The 18,013-nt window shown below is 42.2% G+C and overlaps 1 long non-coding RNA gene and 1 other non-coding gene across 2 annotated transcripts; one reads left to right on the top strand and one right to left on the bottom strand.

Annotated features, from left to right (window-relative positions):
* Positions 1–2,018: 2,018 nt before the first annotated feature.
* On the bottom strand, positions 2,019–7,041 carry LOC105707896 (uncharacterized). Its single transcript, XR_001105205.3, has 3 exons — positions 4,670–7,041; positions 4,090–4,286; positions 2,019–2,913 (listed from the first exon to the last, which is right to left on the bottom strand). It is a non-coding gene; the product is annotated as an uncharacterized LOC105707896 (long non-coding RNA).
* Positions 7,042–17,384: 10,343 nt separating this feature from the next.
* Positions 17,385–17,503, top strand: LOC135275629 (5S ribosomal RNA). Its single transcript, XR_010343240.1, has one exon. It is a non-coding gene; the product is annotated as a 5S ribosomal RNA (ribosomal RNA).
* The last annotated feature ends 510 nt before the right edge of the window (positions 17,504–18,013 follow it).

The following is an 18,013-nucleotide window of genomic DNA, read 5'->3' as shown; positions in this document are numbered from 1 at the left end:
CCTCTAGGGATTGCAGACTCAGAGCACTAGAGATGTGAACTTAGTAGCCCAAATCTGAAACAGGGTATCTTGAATGCAAATAACATACTTAGGAGAGGCTGAGGAGAAGATAATTCCAACATTGAGAAGTATTTGGAAGAGGTGATCTGAGCCAAAGTTTGAAAGATTTTGAAAGGTAGATGGTAGGATGATCAGGTACTTGCAGGCTGTGAGAACAACTTGACTGACTATGAAGAGGACATAAGGCATGTGAATGGGTGACGTGTGTGCAGGAACCCAGGATCTGTCTTTCTGCCTGCGAGCCACATGGGATAAGGCAGTGCCAGTTGTCTTAGCATATTTAGGCTGCTATAACCAAACACCACAGACTGGGTGGCTTCTAAACAACAGAAAAGTATTTCTCACAGTTCCAGAGGCTGGGAAGTCCAGGATTAAGGCAGATTAGATATCTGGTGAGGGCCTATGTTCTGACTTACAGGCAGCACCTTGTTGCAGGGTTCTCACATGGCAGAAGGGGTGAGGGGCCTCTCTGGGGCTTCTTTTATGAGGACACTAATTTCATTCGCATAGGCTCCACTCTTATGATCTAATCATCTTCCAAAGGGCCCCACACCCTAACACCATCACCTTGTGACTTTAAGAGAGACACAAACATGCAAATAATAGCACCAATCTGAAGCCTTTCAAGACATGCCGAAGACTTCCACATATATTCTCATATTTTCCATGAGAAGCTTCAGCTGGTTTTGACAGAGGAGTGTCATGATGCCATCTATTTGAAAAATCCCTTTGGGGCAATGCTAGAGAGATTGGGTGAGCCCAGAGGCTGGGAGGTGGGTGGGTGGGAGGGTCTTGTAATAATACAGGCTAGAGGCAACAAGGGCCTGAGTTCAGGCAGTCAAAGAAGGGATGGAGAGGAAGTGAGGGCTGCTAGAGATATTTGGGAAGGAGAACAGACAAGTATTGGGCAGGAAAGAGAAGGAAAGAGCTTGTTCCTACGATAGTGCAGTTCCCCTGCACCCCTGCAATACACACCCAGCTTCCCCACACACTTGGAGGTGGCCTGGTAGAAGGGATACTGACATATTTCTGCTGGCCTTTTAACTTTGCTCAGAGCCATGAAGTCCCCTCCTTTTTTTGTTTTTCTTACTACATTTGGATGATTTTCCTTATAATGATTGTCATAGTCATAACTATAATAATTATAGCGGCAATAATAAGATTCTGAATGGCTCCAGAGCCTTTCTTCCAAGGATGTTAATGTGTGAGGTGGGGGTAGGAGGGGTTCTGACTGAAATATTATTAGATCCAATTTGCTGAAAAGCAACTCTCTGCCATGTGGAGAGAATCTGGCCTGAGAGGGAAGCATTTCTGGCCTTTGGAGCATGGACTTTTTCCCAGATGAGAACCCATGTTCCCCATGAAGATTGGCAAGGGGGCTCCTGCTGCCTGGCAGGGTCTGCTAAATGCAGATTGGCTAGTAGTGATGGAGAAAGGTGGAGAAGGATGCTCTAGAGCTTCGCACCCTCCCATCTCCAAGAAGCCTTCCCACAGGTCTCTGGTGGGCAGTGATGCCTCCATGACTCACTCAGGCTTCCCTATTGTTGGGTTCTATGATTAGTATTTAATCATAATGTGCAATATATTATAGCATTTTATGAATTACAAAACTGTTTGGCCCCCCAGCCACAGAGGCTAGTATTATTACCATTCCTTCTCTACAAGTGGATTCATTTGTTCAATGAACTTGCATGGAGCAGATATGTTAAATACTAGGAAAATGAAGCATGTATGGTTCTGGGGGCTTGGCCCCCAAATCAGGTGCTCAGAGGATAAGTGACTAAGACTGCAAGCGGAAGACTCTGCTCTTCTTTCTCCAAGCTGCTGGCTCTTTTCTTCATTCTGCAATACTGTTAGCTTTTGACTGTTCAAACTACCAAATTTGAGCACTTTACTGCTCCATGTTTCAAATGTTCATTCTGTCTTCCCAAACACATGGAAAAAATCTGTATAAAAAATGACTTTACCAGTTTATTTTTATTTATATATATATTTTTAAGACGGAGTCTTGCTCTGTCACCCAAGCTGGAGTACAGTGGCGTGATCTCAGCTCAATGCAACCTCCACCTCCCGGGTTCAAGCAATTCTCTGCCTCAGTCTCCCGAGTTGCTGGGATTACAGGTGTCTGACACCACGCCTGGGTAATTTTTTGTATTTTTAGTGGAGACAAGCTTTCACCATCTTTGCCAGGCTGGTCTTTAACTCCTGACCTTGTGATTCACCAGCCTCGGCCTCCCAAAATGCTGGGATTACAGGTGTGAGCCACCATGCCCTGGCTGATTTTACCAATTTATTATTACTAATGCCTATTTGTGGCAAGGAGTCTGAAAGTTTGTTTATACTTAGCAGTTACTGATCAACTACTACACAACATGTTAGGGCATACAGTAATTGATTAATAAATATCAGTAAGCCCGAAGGTCCCAACTCTCCAGGCTTAGTTGACTTCCTCTTAAAACATTGGTTTCTAGCCTCATCTTTAAAAGTATTTCAAGCACTTTATTTCTGGAACATGTGGAATCTTTCCTTTTAAAGTATTTTGTAGCCAGTTTCAAAATGATGCCAATATTTTGGAAGAATATTAAGGTGTCTACTGTAAAGAGAGAACAATTGAGGCTAGGTAGGGGTGATTTGAAGTCCCAGCTTCCTTGTCCGGTTTGATGGCTGGTCTTGCTGGCATGTGGGTTCTTTAGACAGATATGGAAGGATGGAAAGCCAGAGGTGCCTTATGTTGACATTTTTTTCTCTGAGTGCTCTTCATGCGCAGCACAGAGGAACTCTCCATTGACTGGACACATGCTCCCACCTTGTGGTGAGATTTGATATCCTCTGGTCTTTCTTCATCTGTACATCCTGCTAGAGAAAATGCATCCATTTAGTCAGTGTTTGCTGAGCTCCAGGTATACTCCCAGGCAGTAGGTACTGGGGATACAGACTTGAAAGAACAGACAGAATCATCCTCTTGGGGCTTACTTTATTGGATGTGTAGGGTTGGGGGCTGTGAGATGGGCAATAAATAAATGTATACAGATAAAAGCAAAGTAACTTCACATAGTGCTAAATGCTATAACAATGAAGCCAGAGGATGCAATGGAGTGACTGGGTAGGAGACCTGCTTCAGCGGGGGTGCTCTGGGACGTTTAAGCTCAGGCTGAGTGATGCACAGAAGTCAGGCTTGTGACGGAAGTCCCCAAGATGAGGGAGCAGAATGAAGGCTGGGGGGTTGCCTCAGGTCTGCAATAAGAGAGTGCTTGCAGATGAGGAAGGAGAGGCAGACGGGCCTATTTACACACACAGCCTTCTAGGACACTTCATGTGCAATGGAAACCACTGGAAGGATTGAAGAAAAGGGACACTAGTCTGAAGTGCCTTGTGAAGATCTTTGTGTTTGTGTGTGAACATCTCCTTAAATTCAACAAGCACATGCCAAGAGCCATGCGTGGAGCTTCCCCAGAAATTGTGAGCAGGAATTCACACTGTTTCACTGCACCTTAGAATCACCTGGGGAATTTTACAACTGTTGCCTAGGTCATACTCATGAACAGTTAAATCAGAAGAGCTGCAGATGGGGCCGAGGCCTTGGTGTTTTGTCCAATCTTTTCAAGTGATTCTAAGGCACCACCAGAGTAGAGAACCACTATGTGTCAGAGAACCTCAGCCTCAGCTGATGGTGCTCAGTGAGGGACTGACTGTTAAGGCAGGGGGTCCAGAGGGTCTGGGGTGAGGTTCTGAGACAGTGGACTTTGGTGTGTGGGGCAGACCATCACGCTTATGGGCTGCAAATGGAGAAGGAGAAGAAAGCAGATTGCAGAGCCCTGGGTATGGATGAGAAAGAGCTGGCTGCGTCTGGACTCACTTGGCTGCACAATGGCATTTATGACGGAGGGAAGAGAGCTGCAGAAATGGCACAGACTGGAAGGGAGTCAAAGAGAGGCCCACAGAGGCAGACTGGTGGCTCTGGAGCTGGTTTGAAGGCTCACCTTGATGGTCCCTCACAGTCCTACCCTGTCTTAACGCATCCAGCCCTACCCTGTCTCCTAGAGGCCTCTTCTCTCCCCAACAGTCTCCAGTCAACAGTTGCATACAAACTCAAGGTTGGATGCTAGGCTCGTATCTTCTTCTTGGCAGCTGGCCTTACACGGGCACACCTTCACAGGCACCAGCCTCTGTGTGGATGAATCTTCAGTGCTGTTATGGTTGCATGCAACAGCAAATCCAACCCAAAGCTGCTTAAGCAAAGAGGAAATGTATAAGCTCAAGTGACAGAAAGTTTAAAGGCATGGTTTTAAGTATGGCTTGATCCTGGAACCAATAACTATGGCCAGGGGAATGCAAGGCCTTGATTGGTCCAGCCTGAGTCATATTTGACCAATGGGAGCAGGGAATGAAGTTGGCACCATCCTCCAAAGAAAAGGTCTGAGAGTCAGGACAGCAGAAGAAAATTATTGGGTGTGGCTGGGTACAGTGGCTCAGGCCTGTAATCCCAGCACTCTGGGAGGCCAAGGTGGGTGGATCACCTGAGGTCGGGAGTTTGAGACCAACCTGACCAACATGGAGAAACCCTGTCTCTATTAAAAATACAAAATTAGCCTGGTGTGGTGGTGCATACCTGTAATCCCAGCTACTCAGGAGGCTGAGGCAGGAGAATCACTTGAACCTGGGAGGCGGAGGTTGCAGTGAGCTGAGATTGCCACCATTGCACTCCATCCTGGGCAACAAGAGCAAAACTCGGTCTCAAGGGAAGGAAAAAAAAAAGAAAAAGAAAATCATTGGGTGCTCTTATGACAAAATTGGGACCAAGGCATACTCATATGGCCTGAACCTGACATTTCCTGTGGTAGTCCCATAATATAGAGGAAGAGTGTGGAGCTTATGATCTTCCTTGTCTGGTTAATCAGTTTTTGTAACTGGAGGCTGGGCTTGGTGATTTTAAGGTGCAAAAGCTGTGGCCTCATGTTGGTTGAGGGATGGTGTATTAGTCTATTTTCATGCTGTTGATAAAGACATACCTTAGACTGGGCAATTTACAAAAGAAAGAGGTTTAATTGTACTTACAGTTCCACATGGCTGAGGAAGGTCTCACAATCATGGTGGAGGGCAAAAGGCACTTCTTACATATTGGAGGCAAGAGAGAAGGAGGAATAAGCAAAAGCAGAAACCCCGATAAACTCATCAGATCTCGTGAGACTTATTCAATATCATGAGAATAGCATGGAAGAGACTGACCCTATGATTCAATTACCTCCCACTGGGTCCCTCTCATAACTTGTGGGAATTATGGGAGATACAATTCAAGTTGAGAGTTGAGATTTGGGTGGGGACACATATCATTCTGCCCCCAGCCCCTCCCAAATCTCATGTCCTCACATTTCAAAACCAATCATGCCTTCCCAATAGTCCCCCAATGTCACAGCTCATTTCAGTATTAACCCAAAAGTCCACATTCCAAAGTCTCATTTGAGACAAGGCAAGTCCCTTCCATCTATGAGCCTGTAAAATCAAAAGCAAGTTAATTACTTCCCAGATGCAATGGGGGTACAGGCATTGGGTAAATACAGCTATTCCAAATGGGAGAAAGTGGCCAAAACAAAGGGTCTGCAGGGCCCATGCAAATCCGAAATCCAGCAGGGCAGTCAAATCTTAAAGTTCCAAAATGATCTCCTTTGAATCTATGTCTTATATCTGGGTCATACTGATGCAAGATGTGGGGTCTCAATGGTTTTGGGCAGCTCCATCCCTGTGGCTTTGCAAGGTGCAGCCTCCCTGCTGGCTACTTTCATGGGCTGGCATTATCTACAGCTTTTCCAGGTACATGGTGCAAGCTGTACTTGGATCTGCCATTCTGGGGTCTGGAAGATGGTGGTCCTCTTCTCACAGCTCCACTAGGGAGTGACCTAGTAGGGACTCTGTGTAGGGGCTCCAATCCCACATTTCCCTTCCACACTACCGTAGCAGAGGTTCTTCATGAGAGCCCTGCCCCTGCAGTAAACTTTTGCCTGGGCATCCAGCATTTCCATACATCTTATGAAATGTAGGAGGAGGCTCCGAAACCTCAGTTCTTGATTTCTGTGCACCCACAGGCTCAGCACCATGTGGAAACTTCCAAGACTTGAGGCTTGCACCCTCTAAAGCCATGGTGCCGAGTGCTATGTTGGCCCCTTTCAGCCACGGCTGGAGTTGCTGGGACACAGGGCACCAAGTTCCTGAGCTGAGCCATGCACAACATGAAGACCCTGGGCCCAGCCCACGAAACCACTTTTTCCTCCTGGGCCTCTGGGCCTGTGATGGGAGGGGCTGCCATGAAGGTCTCTGTCATGGCCTGGAGACATTTTCCCCATGGTTGGTCTTGGGGATTAACATTAGGCTCCTTGCTACTTATGCAAGTTTCTTCAGCTGGCTTGAATTTCTCTGCAGAAAATGGGTTTTTCTTTTCTATTGCATAGTCAGGCTGCAAATTTTCCAAACTTTTATGCTTGCTTCCCTTATAAAACTGAATGCCTTTAACAGCACCTAAATCACATCTTGAATGCTTTGCTGCTTAGAAATTTCTTCCACCAAATACTCTAGATCATCTCTTTGAAGTTCAAAGACACACAGATCTCTAGGGAAGTGGCTAAATGCTGCCAGTCTCTTTGCTAAAACATAGCAAGAGTCACCTTTACTCCAGTTCCCAACAAGTTCCTCGTCTCCATCTGACACCACCTTAGCTTGGATTTTATTGTTCATATTGCTATCAGCATTTTGGGCAAAGCTATTCAACAGGTCTCTAGAAAGTCCCAAACTTTCCCACATTTTCCTGTCTTCTTCTGACTATTCCAACCTCTGCCTGTTACCCAGTTCCAAAGTTGCTTTCACATTTTCAAGTATCTTTTCAGCAGTGCCCCACTCTACTGGTACCAGTTTACTGTATTAGTCTGTTTTCATGCTGCTGATAAAGACATATCCCAGACTAGATAATTTACACAAGAAATAGGTTTAACTGGACTTACAGTTCCATGTGGCTGGGGAAGATCTCACAATCATGGTGGAGGGCAAAAGGCACTTCTTACATATTGGGGGCAAGAGAGGAGGAAGAAGCAAAAGTGGAAACCCCTGATAAACACATCAGATCTCATGAGACTTATTCACTATCATGAGAATAGCATGGGAAAGATCGGCCCCCATGATTCACTTACTTCCCACTGGGTCCCTCCCACAACATGTGGGAATTCTAGAAGATACAATTCAAGTTGCGATTTGGGTGGGGACACAGACAAAGCATGTCAGATGGGAAGTGTTACTTGTCATAAGCAGCATACTGGACAATGACAGGCTGTCTTGTGTGCTTTCCCCACACCGCCTCCACCCCCAAATAGAGTAACTCCCTGGAGGAAAGAGATGTCTATCTACAGTGACAAAGAGTGGAAAGAGGAAAGATTACCCCCACCCCCACCTCCACTTTATGATTAGGGTTATATGTAGAGACTTTTTTCTCTTAAAATAGACTTTACTTTTTAGGGCAGTTTTAGATTCTCAGCAAAATTAAGCAGAAGAGGCAGAAATGTCCTAGCTTCCACCTCACAACTTCCCCATTATCAACATCACACACCAGAGCTGCGCTTTTGTTACAATCCATGCACTACACTGACACATCATTATCACCCACACTCCATAGTTTCCATTAGTGTTTGCTTTTAATGTTGTACATCCTATGAGTTTGGACGTGTGCAGTAACATGTATGTACCTTACTGTCTCCGTAGTTTTGCCTTTTCCAGAATATGGCATAGTTGAAATCATATAGTATGTACTCTTTTAAAGCTGACTTATTTCATTTAATTATAGGCATTTAATTTTCCTCCACATCTTTTCATGGTTTGATAGCTAATTTCTTTTTAATGATGAAAAAAATATTCTGTTTCCTAGATATCCTGATTATTTATCCATTCACCCATTGGAGGACCTCTTGCTTGCTTCCAAGTTTTGGCAATTATGAATACAGCTGCTATAAACCTTCATGTGCAGGTTTTGATGTGCTCATAAGTTTCAATTCCTTTGGAGATTGTGCAAGGTAGTACAATTGCTGGATCGTATGATAAGAGCATCATTAGTTTTGTATGAAAATGTCAAACTAGCTTCCAAAGGAGCTGTATGATTTTGTGTTCCTGTCAACAATCAATAAGAAGAGTTCCTGTTGTGGTGCATATTCACAGATATTTGGTATTGTTTGTGTTCTGAATTTTGGCCATTTAAAAAAATGTGTAGTGGTATCTCACTGTTGTTTTAATTTGAAATTCCCTAATGACATATGAGGTGGAGCATCTTTTCATATGCTTACTTGCCATCTGACTATCTTTGGAGAGGTTAAGATTTTTAGCCCATTTTTAAAAAGGATTGTTTATTTTCTTAATATTGAGTTTTAAGAGTTCTTTGTATATTTTGATAATAGTTCTTTATCAGAAATGTCTTTTGCAAATATTTCATCCTGGTCTTTGGCTTGTCTTCTCACTATCCTGATGTAGACACTTTTTATGTAAGTGGAGCTAGTTCTTTTATCTCCTTCATAAACAGTATATGTCTGTTGCTAGGGTCAGAGGAAGGGGGATATAATGCAAACATAGACTGGATTGGGTGACAGGGAGGTGCTATGCAGAACTTATAAGAACAGGAAGCAAATCTCAGTCCGGTATGTTAAAAGAAAAACTTTAAACAAATTAAACAGAATTTCATTGAGCAAAGAATGAGAGAATCAACAGTTCCCAAAAAAGATTAGGTTAAGAGTGACTCCAGGGCTGCCATATGGCTGGCCAATAATTGTGGACAGAAAAAGGAAAGTGATGGATAGAAAATGGAAGTAAGATACAGAAACAACTGGATTGGTTTCAGCTCAGTATTTGCCTTATTTGAACATGATTTGAACACTTGGCCACTTGTGATTGGCTGAAACTGTGTGATTGATACAAGAGTAGATTATAATTAGCCCACACATCTAGTTAGGTTATAGTTCACTATATTTGAAGATACATTTAGGCTGAGCTTAAATTATGTAAGGAAGCAGCTCTAACTCAGCTTAACAATTTCACCCTTTAGGAAGTTGAACAAAACTTTAGGCATTGATGTCAACAGTTAGAGCAGAGGGGAGCTCCTTAATTATGTGAAATCTCCTATTTTTAGGAGAACAGAAACTGGTCTGTTTGGAGATCTAACTGCTTTCTTAAAGTTTCAGTTTGATTACATGGTACTTAGCATGTGTGACTCTATTTTAGTTCAGTCCGGTCTGTTGGGGCCTCGTGCAGTAGCTCAGTCTGGAACAATGGCCTCCCATAATTTTGTTTAATAAGTACCAGCCAGGTACCATTCCTTCTGAAAATATTCCAAATAATCCAAAAAGAGGGAATCCTTCTCAAATCATTTTATGAGATCAACATCATCCTGATACCAAAACACAGCAGAGACTCAACAAGAAAAGAAAACTTTAGGCCAATATCCATGATGAACATAGATGCAAAAATCTTCAATAAAATACTGGCAAGCCGATTGCAACAGCACATCAAAAAGCTTATCCACCATGATCAAGTAGGATTCATCCCGGGGATGCAAGGCTGGTTCAACATACGCAAGTCTATAAACATAATTCACCACATAGACAGAACCAAAGATGAAAACCACATGATTATCTCAATTGATGCAGAGAAGGCCTTTGACAAAATTCAACAGCCCTTTATGCTAAAAACCCTCAATAAATTAGGTATTGACAGAATGTATCTCAAAATAATAAAAGCTATTTATGACAAACAACAGCCAATATCATACTGAATGGGAAAAAACTGGAAGCATTCCCTTTGAAATCTGGCACTAGACAAGGATGCCCTCTCTCGCCACTCCTATTCAATATAGTACTGAAAGTTCTAGCCAGATCAATCAGGCAAGAAAAAGAAATAAAGGGTATTCAAATAGGAAAGGAGGAAGTCAAATTGTCTCTATTTGCAGATGACATGATTGTATATCTAGAAGACCCCTTCATCTCAGCCCAAAATCTCCTGAAACTGATAAGCAACTTCAGCAAAGTCTCAGGATACAAAATCAATGTGCAAAAATCACAAGCATTCCTATACACCAATAACAGACTTAAAGAGAGCCAAATCAAGAACGAACTGCCATTCACAATTGCTACAAAGAGAATAAAATACCTACGAATAAAACTAACAAGGAATGTAAAGGACCTCTTCAAGGAGAACTACAAACCACTGCTCAACGAAATAAGAGAGGACACAAACAGATGGAGAAACATTCCATGTTCATGGTTAGGAAGAATCAATATCATGAAAATGGCCATACTGCCTAAAGTAATTTACAGATTCAGCACTATCCCCATCAAGCTACCAATGACCCTCTTCACAGAACTGGAAAAAACCACCTTAAACTTCATATGGAACCAAAAGAAAGCCCTCATAGCCAAGTCAATTCTAAGCAAAAAAACAAAGTGGAAGGCATCACATTACTGGACTTCAAACTATACTACAAGGCTACAGTAATCAAAACAGCGTGGTACTGGTACCAAAACAGAGATATAGACCAATGGAACAGAACAGAGGCCACAGAGGCAACACAACATATCTACAACCATCCGATCTTTGACAAACCTGACAAAAACAAGCAATGGGGAAAGGATTCCCTGTTTAATAAATGGTGTTGGAAAAACTGGCTAGCCATGTGCAGAAAGCAGAAACTGGACCCCTTCCTGACACCTGACACTAAAATTAACTCCAGATGGATAAAAGACTTAAACATAAGACCTAATAGCATAAAAACCCTAGAAGAAAATCTAGGCAAAACCATTCAGGACATAGGTGTAGCCAAGGACTTCATGACCAAAACACCAAAAGCATTAGCAACAAAAGCCAAAATAGACAAATGGGACCTAATCAAACTCCACAGCTTCCACATGGCAAAAGAAACAGTCATTAGAGTGAATCGGCAACCAACAGTATGGGAAAAAATTTTTGCAATCTACCCATCTGACAAAGGGCTGATATCCAGAATTTACAAAGAACTAAAACAGATTTACAAGAAAAAAACAAACAAGCCCATTCAAAAGTGGGCGAAGGATATGGATAGACACTTTACAAAAGAAGACATACATGAGGCCAACAAACATATGAAAAAATGCTCATCATCACTGGTCATTAGAGAAATGCAAATCAAAACCACATTGAGACACCATCTCACGCCAGTTAGAATGGCGATCATTAAAAAATCTGGAGACAACAGATGCTGGAGAGGATGTGGAGAAATAGGAACACTTTTACACTGTTGGTGGGAGTGTAAATTAGTTCAACCATTGTGGAAGACAGTGTGGCGATTCCTCAAGGACCTAGAAATAGAAATTCCATTTGACCCAGCAATCCCATTACTGGGTATATATCCAAAGGATTATAAGTCATTCTACTATAAGGACACATGCACACGAATGTTCATTGCAGCACTGTTTACAATAGCAAAGACCTGGAACCAACCCAAATGCCCATCAATGATAGACCGGACAGGGAAAATGTGACACATATACACCATGGAATATTATGCAGCCATCAAAAACGATGAGTTCATGTCCTTTGTAGGGACGTGGATGAACCTGGAAACCATCATTCTCAGCAAACTGACACAAGAACACAAAATCAAACACCACATGTTCTCACTCATAGGTGGGTGTTGAACAATGAGAACACATGGACACAGGGAGGGGAGCATCACACACTGGGGTCTGTTGGGGGGGAAATAGGGGAGGGACAGTGCGGGGTGGGGAGTTGGGTAGAGATAGCATGGGGAGAAATGCCAGATATAGATGAAGGGGAGGAAAGCAGCAAATCACACTGCCATGTGTGTACCTATGCAACAATCTTGCATGTTCTTCACATGTACCCCCAAACCTAAAATGCAATAAAGAAAAAGTACCAGCAACTAGAATCATCAGATTGGAAGGTGATGAGAAACAATAGCTGATCGAGGCAGCTGCATGGTGGCTCTGGGCTGAGTAGAATCTAAAGTAATGCAAGGTCACATAGGGGTTATCACACAGTAAGAGCTCAAGCTGTCATTATTAATGAACTTCTTTTTGTTAGAATCCCTCTGAAATGCTTTTGGGCTTGGCCAAATTGAAAACAAAATATCTATATTTTTCCTGCTATTATCCGTGAATCTAGAACTGTGGTCAGAAGTACAGAAAACAAATAAACACTGACAGATTTCAAAAAACTGAAAGAAGGAAAGAAAGGAAGGAAGGGAGAAATGAAAAATAAAGAAAAGAAAAGAAAGAAATGAGAGGAGAATATCAAGCCAGCAGGGAAGCAAGAAATGAAGAAAGGTTTTATAGCTGGTTTTCCAGATGTAGAAGTGTATGGTTTAAAATCAAAGAAGGTGAGCACAGTAGACCCTTGTCCCCACTCCTCCCCTTCTCCCCTACTCCCTTGGCTTAGTGTCAGCTCCCCACCCACTCTGTTGCCTGGGAAAGGAAAAAAGGCCTCAGGAGAGGGAAGTGTGTCCAAGAGCCCACATCTAGCTCAGGGCACTTGTGCTCCTTCTACTTAAAAACTCTGAAGAATTAATTTCTTGGATGTGAGACAATTAGAACTTCAGACACAAACTGGAAGTCATTAACAGCTGAATAAAGGTAACAGGGAACAGATTTGCAGAATTAGGGAAGGAGACCAAGCAGAAAGCAGACATCTTAATTTCCATAATTCAGACAGTCATGCAATTTAACAACCAGATTGACAATCTTGAAAGTTTGTCAAGGAGAAATCACTTCCAAGTTGTAAGAACTCAAAAAGCAAAGAAAAATGGAAAGGACAATAAACTAAATTTCTTTTTGGAAATAAACAATACCTTGTCCAAAATAATAAGGTTCGTGAAATCATTCACCTTGCCAGTTTGTCATTTGCAAAAAGAGAAGTCCAATAAAGCACAGGTTCAGCAGCTGGACTGATGGACATTAGGACTTGGCTTCCTATTTTTCCAGCTAGTACTCTCCAGTGTCTTGCCCTTCCTTCCCTTCCCCCTTCCTTTCCCCTCTCCTTCCCTTCCCCCACCTTCCCTTCCCCCTCCTTCCCTTCCCCCTCCCCTCCACTCCCCTTCCCTTCCCTTCACTTCCCTTACCTTGTTTTTTTGGGACAGGGTCTCACTCTGTTGCCCAGGCTGGAGTGCACTGGTGCAATCTTGGCTGACTGCAACCTCCACCTCCCAGATTCAAGAAATTCTCCTGCCTCAGTCTCCTGAGTAGCTGGGATTACTGGTGCCCTCCATGACATCCAGCTAATTTTTGTATTTTTAGTAGAGACAGGGTTTCACCATATTGACCAGGCTGGTCTTGAACTCCTGACCTCAGGTGATCCTCCCACCTCAGCTTCCCAAAGTGCTGGGATTACAGGAGTGAGCCACCGCGCTCGGCTGTCTTTTCCAGTTGTTTATTCTACCACTGGTTTTTTATTGTGCAGCTGTAATAAACACTTTTCAGTTGTTTATTCTGTCACTGGCCCATGGTCTGAAGTGCTGGAAAGGATTTTCCCACATTTATAGCTCTGAAGTTTAGCTTTTCATCACCTGGCTTGTTGGCTCCCAAGCCTTGCTGCTGGGTAGAATTACCTGGAAAGCTGGCTGCCCCTCCCAGAGATTTGATTCTAGCGGTGTCTGGTAGCATCCAGGTTCTGATCTTTTAAAAAGTTTACAGGGTGATTCTTATGTATATTGAGAACTTTCCCAGTCCCCAGTGGAGGCCTAGGCCTTATAATTCACAGTTGCCAAAGTTCAGGAACATTGGTGGAGTTATCTGAGGGCTTCCTTAGAAAATGCTTGAAGAGGGATTTTCTTACATTCCCCCTAAAAGAAGTCTCACAGTCTCTCCCTCCTCCTACCAGGAGATCCTACTTAGAATTCCTGTAGACAGAAGCTGGGGCACCTGTTTTTGTTGTTTTTTCAAATAGGCTTATAGTTTAATATCAACTTCTAGCACCAAAAAAAAAAAAAAAAAATGAACATATTAACAAGGAAAATGCATATTCAATAACTTCATCACAAATTTTAAAAACAAGACACTAAGCTATCTGGAAATGATGAATATACCAGAGATAAAAACCAATAACTGTAGGATATGGGAAAAGCAGTGGCAAGAATAAAATGTGTGGCATTAATCCAGGACTTTAAAAAGAAAAATTAAAATCCTACATGGAACACCTGACTAAGTAATTAAAATAGTTAGAAAATCAACAAATCAGTCAGCCCTTGCAAAAAGCTAATTGTAACTGAAAAAAAAAAATCATAGAAATATTGAAACAAAGAAATATTAACTGAAGAATGGAAACTAGGATTTGATTCTTTATTTAAAAGTATGACTAAAATAGTCTGGCTTGACTAGCCAACATGAAAGAGAATAAGTATTGTGAGAATATTAGCTTGTTTTTAAGGGGCAATTATCATCATTTTAAAAGGCAATTATCATCAGAGAAAAACTGTATTTTCCCCAATGTTATATACCAGTTCATGTAACTGTAACTGTTATGAACCACTATGAAAATTGAATTAAACCACAGACTACCAGAAAGTCCAGTCTTTGAGTAAGGAAGACATAGACCATTTAAATGTGGAGGTTCTAGGAATAAGAGAGCCCAGTGCCTAGGGGAGCCAGGACTGCTGTGTTGCCATCTCCTCACTCCCCGACAGAAGGCACTGTTGATCACTCCTCTTTCCTATCTGGTGGTTGCTGGTCCAGGTCCCTACAATGGCCAGTGGGGTTCTATGAAGAAGGGTGGGTCACTGGTGACTCCATTCCCACAGCTCTCCTTTCCGTCTGTGCTTTTCCCTGAGTTCTAAGGCCTGAGCTCATTACATTCAGTCCTCCCTGTCCTGCACTCAGCCTCTCTCAAATAGGCCCCCAGTGCTTCCCATATTCCAAATGCTGCAGCCGTTTGACCTCCTAGTCTAACCACTTAGGAACCCTTAAAGCCCTCCCTTAAAGAACCCCGCCAAAATGCAAAAGAAGTCTTGTAACTCTACCCAATAGCAGTCGAGTCTTGTATGCAAACGAAGTCTTGTAGCTCTACCCAATAACAGTCAAGTGTTGTATGTAAACAAAGTCTTGTAACTCTACCCAGTTGCAGTCGAGTCTTGTAAAACTACCCAATGGCACTCAAACCCTGCCTACCTGCCAATAGCAAGCTTGCCTTGCCCACATCCTGCTCTCCCACAACCAATCGAACACCTCCACTCCCTATAAAACCCCACGTCTCAGAGGAGTCCATGCGACTTCTCCAGCCCCTCCTGTCGGACCGCAGAACCTTTCCCAGAAGCCGAATAAATTTGCATTGGATCTTCTTGTGCTGGCCTCAGTTTCTTCTTTTTAAACTCGGCAAGAACCTAACAACCATTATACCAACTATGTGAACATTATTGTTTTACAGTTGGTTTGTGAGCCCAGGATCCAAATAAAGGATAACACATAAAATCTGATTGTCATGACTTTGAGTCTGTCACCTAGATTAGCCATTCTTCCTTCTTAGCCAGATGCCACTAACCTATTGCAGATATTAGATGAATTGTCCTGACCAGATTGGTTGTCCTACCACCTAGATCTGTGTATTTGCTTCTTGTGGTGTCATTTACCTCTTTATTTCTTACGTTTCTTGTAATGGAAGTTAGTTCTGCAGGCTTAATGAATCCATATGTAACTTCTGTGGCAAGGTCGTTTTACAGAAGGTGAAGTCTGCTTCATGCCTGTTCACAATGGAGGCTCCCAATGTCTGTTAACTCCAATTTTATTACTGCTAGCATTAATTGCATTTGGGTAGTCATAGATAATTCAATGCATGAATATCGTTGCCCAAACATTTTTTTATTAGGCTCTAAAAATTGTGACTTTTTAAGTTCGTTTTTGTCACAGCAGTTTTCTTCATTATCTAGAACTATTTTGTTCTTCACAGTTCATACAGAAAAGTTTGGATAAATGCTTAGTTTTTCCTTTAAAATGCCAATGTTTATACTAAGCATTTGGTATACTTGTTGCTTTTATTGCTATCCAATGGTTTGTTTCCTTTTCTTGCTGTAGGGCTCAGAAGTAATAACAATCTGATGGCAATGAGTTGCCTGTAACTGGCATGTAGTCCTCTTAATACTGGTCTCCAATGAAAGGAAATTGCATTCCTTAAAGGATAAGGAATCAAGGTTCCTTGAAAGAATGGCTGATTCTGGGTCTAGGCTGGGAAATATACAAGAAGACCCTGGAATATGTTCCATGCCAGAAAGCTAGGATGTTATCAAAGAGTAATGGCTTGAGTCAAAAGAAAATAGGAGCTCTTATTTGCCAAAAATAGATCAACATGAACATAAAAAATAAAAACAATTAAAACAAATTGACTCAGGCCAGGCACGGTGGCTCATACCTATAAATCCCAGCACTTTGGGAGGCCAAGGCAGGCAAATCACCTGAGGTCAGAAGTTTGAGACCAGCCTGGGCAACATGGGGAAACCCCATCTCCACTAAAAATACAAAATTATCTGGGTGTGGTGGCAGGAGCCTGTAATCCCAGCTACTTGAGAGGCTGAGGCAAGAATATCCTTTAAACCAGGGAGGCAGAGGTTGTAGTGAGCCAAGGTCATGCCATTGAACTCCAGCTTGGATGACAGAGTGAGACTCTGTCTCAAAAAAAAAAAAAAAACCCAAACCAAAAACGAACCAACCAAACAAAAAGAAACAAAACAAAAACAAATTGTCTCTATGGGACCTCTGAGCTCACTGCTCACTGCAGAGAAAGGAGGAAGAATGGAAAAAGACAGAGAGAGAGAGACACACACACACAAATAGAGATAGAGAAAGACAGAGCAGAGACATACAGAGAGAGAGAGAAAATAAATAGTACATGCATATGCAATTATGCCATGTTTTAAGATGTTACCAAATTTCCCTTCCATAAGAGTTGCACTATTTTGTATTCCTTCTGGGGATGTATAAGAATTCCTTTTATCAAACAGGCTCACCACCTGAATAAATTATTGAATTTTAATAGCTGAGAAGTGGCATCTTGGTATAGTTTTAATTTGTACTTATCTTCTTATGAGCCATGCTAAGTAACTTTTCCCATGTTTAAGATTGACTTCCAATTATTTTCCTATGGAATCTCTGTGCATGTATTTTAAATTTTTTCAACAGATTATTGGTCTATTCCCCCCTAAATTTGTAAGAACTATTTGTATATTAGAGATAGTAGCTTTGTCCTTGATATAAGTTGCAAATCTATTTTCCCACTGTTTCATTTATTTTTGACTGTGGTGGTAGTCTTTATTTTGCCATGCAAAAATTTTGGTCTATGGCCATACCACCCTGAATGTGCCTGATCTTATCTGATCTCAGAAACTAAGCAGGGTCGGTCCTGGTTAGTACTTGGATGGGAGACTGCCTGGAAATACCGGGTGCTGTAGGCTTAAAAAAACAAATGTTTTTGTTTGTCTTTGATGTAATTGAATTTACCAGTCTTTTAAAATTGTGTCATTATTAGATTTCTTTCCAGCTCATCTGAGAACGAGTTTTCCTGTTGAGCTACAGAATGAGCAATGGGTATTTTGTGTTCCTCTGAGAAAGAGAAGAGGTGTCACTGGCAGCCAGGAGTTGATCTGGTCCTGTCTGCTGGGCCTTGGTGATGCTGTGAGTTGCCTGGCACCCACAGTAGGGTGTTGATGTTCTTTTATGAGCATAAACAATTTCATAGAACATTTGCTTCAGACCATATCATTTTGTGGCCATACTTACCAAGACAAAAACAAGACCCCTTCATAATCATGTCCGAGCATGAACAAAGCATGAACATTATTCATATCACACAAATGATCGATGTCTCCCTCTCCTAGCTAAGATGAATAACTGCTATTTCTTCACCAACTGCAACTTCAAGGTTCTCTACCAACTACAGCTTTAACCCATTAAGGCTTTAATAC

This window comes from Aotus nancymaae, unplaced genomic scaffold (genome assembly GCF_030222135.1).
Source record: "Aotus nancymaae isolate 86718 unplaced genomic scaffold, 86718_ANA_hifiasm-v0.15.2.pri h1tg000017l, whole genome shotgun sequence".
Taxonomy (NCBI): Eukaryota; Metazoa; Chordata; class Mammalia; order Primates; family Aotidae; genus Aotus; species Aotus nancymaae.
The sequence above is the reverse complement of the archived record's forward strand: the minus strand, read 5'-3'. Positions and strand labels throughout refer to the sequence as shown.